The sequence below is a fragment of the Saccostrea cucullata genome, unplaced genomic scaffold (genome assembly GCF_032062105.1).
Source record: "Saccostrea cucullata isolate Sc308-1 unplaced genomic scaffold, CSIRO_AGI_Scuc_v1 ctg10213, whole genome shotgun sequence".
NCBI lineage: Eukaryota > Metazoa > Mollusca > Bivalvia > Ostreida > Ostreidae > Saccostrea > Saccostrea cuccullata.
Genome location: NW_026923884.1, coordinates 1 through 8,942, shown reverse-complemented (window position 1 = coordinate 8,942; position 8,942 = coordinate 1). Strand labels below are relative to the sequence as shown.

General features: G+C 31.8%; 1 long non-coding RNA gene across 1 annotated transcript; it reads left to right on the top strand.

Annotated features, from left to right (window-relative positions):
• Nucleotides 1-272: 272 nt before the first annotated feature.
• On the top strand, nt 273-6,073 carry LOC134265179 (uncharacterized). Its single transcript, XR_009991694.1, has 4 exons — nt 273-433; nt 4,722-4,873; nt 5,292-5,405; nt 5,651-6,073. It is a non-coding gene; the product is annotated as an uncharacterized LOC134265179 (long non-coding RNA).
• The last annotated feature ends 2,869 nt before the right edge of the window (nt 6,074-8,942 follow it).

The window sequence follows — 8,942 nt, the reverse complement described above, 5'->3', positions numbered from 1 at the left end:
ATAATAGTTTCCTAACAGGTTTTATAAATTTTTTAAAGCGAATTGAAAGAATACCTGCTGTTATGATATTCAGTCTAAACCGAAAGTTCGATTTACATGTATACCCCCCTCACCCCCCAATCCAAACCCCCTTTAAACAAAATTTCACAACAGTTACTGATAATTCATTTTCAGTCTTATTAAATATGATTTTACAGTCCTATTAAAACCAAAATATATTGTAAGGCATTTATGAATAGGACTCATTCGTCATATTTATGACGTCAGGTGTCGCTGGTGTACTAGAGGTGGTTACGTAAACGCTTTAATCACCGCGGCGCTTGTAACAATGTAAACAAATGGACGTGTCCTCGAACTTGGAGCCAAACGGAGGGGCTGAATCGATCTTTAATCGAGCTGTCACAACCGGGAGAAAGGTTTATCCGAATCTTGGGTAATTATTGTTTGTAAATAATATACATTTATGGAAACTTTCTAAGAATTATCGAGTGTAACATGCCTATATGACGAAGATAGTACAACGACAAAGCAGTGAGTTTACAATCGACGTTTTTGTAGGTTGTCAGATGTATTATCATCTTTACCACTTACACAAACACTAGATTCAAATGGAATTAGTATATGATACGAATACTCATGGCGATATTTTGGGGTTTTTTTTGTTTTTTTTTTGTTTTTTTTTACATGACAATCATTGCACAGCTAGGTTATGTAGATCTACACTGGTTACATCCCAGCAGGCATTTCAACGTTGATTCAACGTTGAATCAACGTTGCACTTCAACGTTGAATCAACGTTGATTTTTGGTTGCATATGAAAGTTGAGGCAACGTTGAGATATGACGTTGTTTCAACGTCAATTTTCAACGTTGAATAAACGTTGAAAATGGGTTGAATTTTTGGTTGATGTATGGTTGATTTTTGGTTGCAAATGAAAGTTGATGCAACGTTGAAGCTTCAACGTTGTTTCAACGTCAAATATCAACATTGAACAAATTAAAAGTGAACATTGGTTGTAATTAGGTTGAGATTTGGTTGAAATTTTTTGGTTGTACAAACGTTGATATTTGGTTGAAATCACGTTGAATTCATATTACATTTTGCTTTATAAACAAATAGGCTAGATTTCAAATTCTAATAAAAAAATTTATTCAAGTTGCGTAATATTTATATATGCTATGATCCAGTATTGCGATTGTGGGAGAATTTATGTACGTCTGTATTTTAAAGACAAACACAAATTCGGATTAAATCACTGACTCTCAAAAATCACTGCTTGACAAAATTTATATTCCTAGTGTAAAGCATGTAAAGGGGGTCACAGTAATTACATCCAGGTTCTTCAAAGTTAGCGTCTGTCCTACACTACTAAGTTCCACAAAGTGGCGGATCCATTGATTTTCATCGCGCATATAGTGAAGTCCCACGAATGAAAGAAATGAACAGTAGAATCCATCCACTAAAGCAAAAGCCTATAAATAAAAGAAATAAAGATGTTAAAGTCATTTGTTCGATACAATGTACGTTACATGTTTAATATTTCAAACGATAAAAATAAATATATACTTGAATGATTTAAAAGAATCAGATAAAGGAATATATTCCGGTACTTGGATTTAATTAACATGATTAAAAGAATTACAGTTGACTTCATCTTAAATTTGTATTAGTATGCTTATAAATAATTAATACTAAAGAAAAGTGTTACAGACATACATAGACATAGTGTACTTACAAAATGTTTCATTCCTTTGTATAATTTTCACGGGCGAAGAATCTGATGCAATCAAGGCTGACTAATCAATTCGGGATCAATTCCACCACCGGTTGATTGAACCTTACTACAATTAATTAAATTGTATAATGTATCTGTAAACTTATATTTAATTATAATAACCAAATGAATATCATGAAACCACATATAATACACGGGCAAAGGATGTGCATTTCACTCATATTTCAAATATACTTAGAAAACAAGAATTAAATGATGTACAGATACTAAAAATCTTAATTTTTTAAATCCATGAAAAGGAAATAATACTTACTGAGCAGAAGTTGATATTCCAGGCTTAATCCTTGTGTATATAGCTTGAAAATACATTAAATATGAACAGCAAGGAGACGCGCACTTCTTGTCCATTAGTTGAATTCAAATTTTGACCTAGATAAGCTGCAAACGGCTATACTCTGCCCAGCAAGAAAATTGCATAACAAGGTTATCCTGACACTGAAACTGACCAACTAAGCGAGAGGCACTCCTTATCTGATATCTCGAAGGTTTTTGGGGAGTGGATCTTAAGTAATGCTACTTGACCGGGGTTATTTGTCAGTGCGAAAATTGTTATGTGTTTATTTGAATTTTTTTTATATTTTGTGAAAAAAAGATTATAGAATTAATACACACAACAAAAGCACAATCTAATAAAATAAGACTTCTTAGATTCGCTCTGTATACGTATAATCTGCGCAAGAGTATACGACTCGAATCCATACGAGTCAAATTTTAAGAACATTAATTCGGAATAAATAATTATTTTTATTAACTCTATAGTAACATTGAATTACAGTGAGATGTTGGATAAAGATGTCATTATTTATTAAAAGCTTATATTTATCATGTTTTTTAAATATGTAAAAAAAATAATAATAATAAAAACTGTATTCACAATTCATTTAAATAAACCCTTTTTTGAAACATAATTGTAATGAAGTGTTAAATGTAGATGCCATACTTCATATAAACTCATATTTAAAATTTTATAATGGTACTAGCTGTTAACACAACTCTTTTGAGTAAATCAATTGATAATGCATGCGTTTCATTTATTATGTATATAAATTATATATATAATATTTTCTAACAATACATACAGCTGTGTGTATATTGCGAAAAATCGCATAGATTATGAGTTAAAGACACCTTAATATTTTGACATTAAAAACTAAAGTGCTCAATTGAATACTCATTACCTGTTGTTTCAATGTGAAATTTTCCTAACTTTACTAAAGTTGAAAATTTGTTGCATTTTCCACGTTGTTTCAACGTTGAAATCAACAACCAGTCAACTTTGTATTTTTAAACCTTTTTTCAATTCTACAATATTAGAAAATACTCAACGTTGAAAACTTGTTGTATCTTCAACGTTGTTTCAACGTTGAAATATCAACAATCAAACGTTGAAAATATGTTGCAGCTTCAACGTTGCTTCAATGTTGAAATATCAACGAACATCAAACGTTGAGAATATGTTGCAGCTTCAACGTTATTTCAACGTTGAAATATCGACGAACATTCAACGTTGAAAATATGTTGCAGCTTCAACGTTGTTTCAACGTTGAAATATCGACGAACATTCAACGTTGAAAATATGTTGCAGCTTCAACGTTGTTTCAACGTTGAAATATCGACGAACATTCAACGTTGAAAATATGTTGCAGCTTCAACGTTGTTTCAACGTTGGAAAAAGGTTGAGGATTCAACGTTGAAACCTCAACGTTGTTTCAACGTTGAAATATAGTTGATCAACGATGCAACCTATATTCCACCTCCTTTCAACGTTGAAGCAACGTTGTGTGCCTGCTGGGATACTGTTAAAAGAGCAACGTCCCAAATGATCATCAGGGTAATTAAGTGCAACGTAATATTCATTGCAAGGCAAATACAAACTAAACATTCATTTTATTTTAGTTCATTTAAAAAATTAATGATAATAAACAAAACTAAAACAATCACAAACATCATATTTCAACCCTCACCAAAAGACTCTCCAGATCCTACATAGAGATACATTAAATGACCATTCATTGATATTGGATAAATATAATTGATTTCCAATCAGCCTCATTTGTTTGTTTTTTTTAAATTAAAAAAAAAATTGAGACTGGTACGCTTTGATGTAAGTCGCCCACATTTCGCAGTGGTTAGAGTGTCTGCCTTGTCTACAGTCGCCAAAGCTAAGAGCTGAACCTAATGTCGCAGGTTCAAATCCACTGCATTACGTGTCCTACAGATGAGACCGTCTAAACCGTGGTCCTGTTTTGCAGTAAGTGTTCGCACTAAAAAGATCCATCCCTGCTCAATGGCCCAGAGTGCCGAGAATAGGTATATTTGCAGTCTGCCATCAGCAAATGATGGTGTCTCCGTATGAGTAAAAAATTCTTAAGAGGGAAATTAGACAACAAACAAACATAGATTTGATATGTGCCCTTGTACTATATAGTGCATATGAATAATTGTGAAATTTATTTGTTCTGTACATATTTTTTTCATAGTCAGTAGCTACTTGTATACTTAGAGCATTACATCTTTGTTATAATAAAGGTAAAAATGAGTACAAATATTTTAAAGTTATCATTTGCTAGGTCCATTTTGTACAGTACCGGTATTTGTGTTTCTATAATGTGACCCTCGACAACTTAGTTTACATTTACAATTTCATTAAGTCGGAAAGATATACTCAGTAATTAAATAAAACCTGCTGCATGTAAAAATAAATAAAAGGAATATATACATGTAGTAGCTGTTATTGTACAACTAAATACAAAAAACATAATTAATTTTACAGTCCTCTGAAAAAAAAGAATTTATTATCAGAACTATGGATTGACCTCACTTAAAGGCTGACTGTATATTTGTTCCTAAATAAAAGCCTATACTGAGTAAATTGGTTATTTTTCAGTTATTTAAGAATATATTTTTTTCATTTCATTTTATTTAGGAGATCAGCAGGTAAAATAAGAAGTCAAAGCTTACAGGGAGCTTTATTATGGCTGGATGGTACATGTTACATAAAAATTCTATTTTTCCCCATCTAATTCATGAAATGGCATCCATCCTATTGTCAGTGCTGTCAGGGAAAAAGATGAACTGGTATGTAATTGCATTTGTATTTTTTTTAATAATAGAAAGTACTCATAAATTACACCTAAGCTAGGCCATCCTTAAAAAATTGTTTGTTTGGAATTGCCACCTGAAGGGTTTCAGACACAGGAGGGAGGGAGGGAAATTACTTTTTTTTTAATTGAAAACCTAATTTTACATAGATCAGACACTATATATCAGTGTTTTGTATGGTGCATGTGATACATGTAATGGGCAAAAAAAAAAAATTGATTAAATATAAAAAAATCTACCTACTTTTGGTCAATAAATTTTTTTCAGGAGGGGGCATTTCAATGAGACGGGAGGCAATTCCAAACAAACTATAATTTTATTTTGGCCTAAGCAATGCTTCAATGCTTCCAATTTTAATTCTTAAAAAAAATGCATTTCCTTTTATTATCACTAGGTGTATTACAACCTAAGACAAAGTGTTGAGATGTTTGGCAGTCCTATACATTCACAGAGAAAATGTTCTGCTGGAAATATGGGGCAACATTCAGCCTGTACACACATAGACTAGGTATGCTCATGCTTGGAAAATTCTCTAATAGAATACCGGTACAATAATCTTGTATGCAGCATCTTCAGGCTTTTCACAAACTTACAATTAAGGATTGATTAAGAATTGTATTTTAATTTGAGAAGTAGATCAATTTTATTTAAAAAATTAAAAATATTTAAAGACAGTTTAATTTACCAAAAAACAAGTGCAGTCATGATAATGCTAATTACTCTATACTAATTGCTACTCATTCTTATTTGAAGGGATTCCACCAAAAACTGAAAGAGAAAAGAAGCTGATGTACTCAAACAATCCCTGGCAAGAGAAATTAATTTGTGAAATGAAAGAATGCACAGACATAACATTTTAATATTTGTTTGTACAAAAATTGACATTGAAAGGAATTTACTGTATGTGTACTTAAAATAGCGAGCTTCATATTTTAGTTGTTTTTGAGCAGACGAGGATGTGCTAATTCATAAATACCACTAAAAATTCATTTATAAATAGAATATACGACACAAATATTTGTAGCATTAATTCAAGATTATGCCAACAACCATATCCATTGATTGCGCTAAATTTTGAAAACACCAAGTTATGTACATGTACAGTATTTTTCCAAAGCTTGAACTTTTTTCTGTTAACGATTTTGCTTATTTTATTCATGGCTGTAAATAAATAAAACAAAAAAGATTTTATTAAATATTTATACATATTTATTCCTTTCGTACTTAAATTTGAGCATGCAAGTACAATATTCTTGGAAATCAATGCTTGTGGATTTGACGAGTCTCTCTTGCCCATGGATTTTGTTAACATATTGATTGAATCTACATTATCAATGAGTTAAAATCCACAAAATTACATACCCATGAACAATTTTTCTTGTCCATGAACATTGAACCCCACAAATTAACTTGATTAAAAAGATTCCACAGAATTCATAATACATGTACAATCATTTTTAATTCTTTTTCAAAGCAAGCAAAAAGATTTTTTTTTATTTTTCTAAAAATTAAATGTGTCAAAAATTCTTAAAACTATATACTTGTGTTCTGAAATTTAAAAAGTAATAGTTGAACATCTTCTAAGCACATCTCACTTAATAGCCTAATCATGCTAATAGCTTCTACAATATGTACCAATATGAGAAAGAATCATTCGGACAGAGTCTTCAACAGCTTAAATGCTTGCATTGAATTTTTCATATCTTTGTTAAAGAATATGGCTGATCTTAAAGAAACATCCGAGTGACTGCTAGTTATCACTGGGGATACTGGTCTAAACTCCATGATGCACACTTTAGTTCACAACTCTTGAGGAACAGCTCAGTCTTTGTACATACTTCGTGTCTTGACTGCAGCCACGGAGCTGTTGGACTTGTATTGCTGGAGTTTTAAAGTCCAAAACTGGATGTCAAGTTTACTGCATCCTTTTTTAGTCTACTCTTGTCTCCTGTAAACAAGGAACTGTGCAAATACAATGTATTATTTTTGTTTTGTTATTGTATTGAGTTAAAGTAGAATATTATATAATCAATATTTATCCAGGGAAAACCAAAGACCCTACTCGTACTAATCAAGCGGGGAAAAATATCTCATTATTTCTGGTGTTGAAATTTAAAATATATAATAAAATTAAACATTGAACTAAAATCATAAATTGCAGTACTTATTCCATTTGCTAACAAATCAAGTTAATTGTATGGGGACATAAACACATCATACACTCTATTTGTACATTTTTAAAAGAAAACTACCACTGTACATTAAATTAATCAGAATTAATCCTATTACATTTACCAGTGCTGTGTCTGTCTGTTTAACAACAAAATCACAAAGCAACAAAAGCTTTAGACATTTTAATTAAATTTCAAACTTTTGAAATAATATTTTAAATAATATTAATTGCCATGTGTCAAGCTATTAAGACACTATTAATATAAATAGTTCAAATGTCCTTTGATGAAAAAAAAAAAAATAAAAAGGGAGTTCACTTTTTTCCATTTAAGAAAAAGTTAAAAAGTCACAAAGTCAATATGTTTTATACTATATATAGTAACTCATTTTTATAGTTAAATCTATACGATTTAATGACATATACTTCGTAAAATACTAATTAAAATTAATCAAAATCAATATTTTACCAAAAATCTAATCCTTAATATCGCCGACTCCAAAATTCTGGTGACAAGCGACATCGTGTTTACCAAGTCAGGGGTGCGTCGATTTACCCAAAAGGACCCAAAAGGACCCAAAAGGAACCCAAAAGGACCCAAAAGGACCCAAAAGGAACCCAAAAGGACCCAAAAGGAACCCAAAAGGACCCAAAAGGAAATCAAAAGGACTCAAATAAATATATTAATATGCATTGAAAATTAATAATTTGAATTAAATTATGAATATTATATTATAAATTTACCTAAATGTTTGCAAAAACATACATTTATATTGTTGCAACTTTTCTCAAAGAAATAACATACGACTTTTATTACACATCAAACACTAAATCTGGTCAGATACGCTTTGATTTCTTTTAGCTGAAATTAACAAAGTACACTGTATTATTCTCTTTCTCCTTTGTTTTACCATATCTTACTATACGATATTTAATAAATAAAGAAATAAAGTTTTATTTAATGACATGTTCTAGGCATGTGGTATCGGGGATGGGTGGGGGGGGGGGCGGTGGGGGACCTCCCAACCCCACCCCAAACAAAAACTTTACCCTAAAAAACTTGTTTTAGTTTTAATAAAATATGAAAGTATTTATTATATATCCATTTAATTTCTTTATTTCAAGTCCTTTTGGGTCGTTCTTAATTTCCTTTTGGGTCCTTTTGGGTTCCTTTTGGGTCCTTTTGGGTTCCTTTTGGGTCCTTTTGGGTTCTTTTGGGTCCTTTTGGGTCCTTTTGGGTAAATCGACGCACCGCCAAGTCAGCTGATCATCTTCATGACCGATTTAGCGTCACTTTTCGTCTCAAACAAATGTCTGGATCTGAAAATAATGAGTGTCCGCATCCTCTACAACATCCTGGCACACCACAGAGGGTTGACATTCTTTACAAATTAATTAATTTGGAGGTATACGTCCAGGAGAAACCACAGTGTCTCGCCACGCTACCATTTGTTTACACTCAGTCAAGCGCTTGACAAATTCAAACGTTTGCGTAACCACCTCTAAAACCGCAGCGCCACCCGACGGTTAATGACGTGAATGGATACTATTATATGAACTCATTCAACTCATAATGGAGGGAAAGGGGGGGGGGGCATTTAAATTTCCAGTGTTCCTCTGTCACCAAAGTTTACCGGAGTCAGCGAAAGAGTGACGAACCACATCGGGTAGATCTTGATGTAAATATACAAGAAAAGAACTTCAATGACGCACATTGCAGTTGTAAAGCTGGGGTAGCCTAGTTAAACGATTTATGTTCAGTGACTTTACTGCGTTTTTATTGTGTTTACACGTTAAATATTAATTAAGTTGCATTTTTTCTGATTAACCTCTTGAAATTTTGGTTATCATGCAGTTTTCATTATGTTTATATTT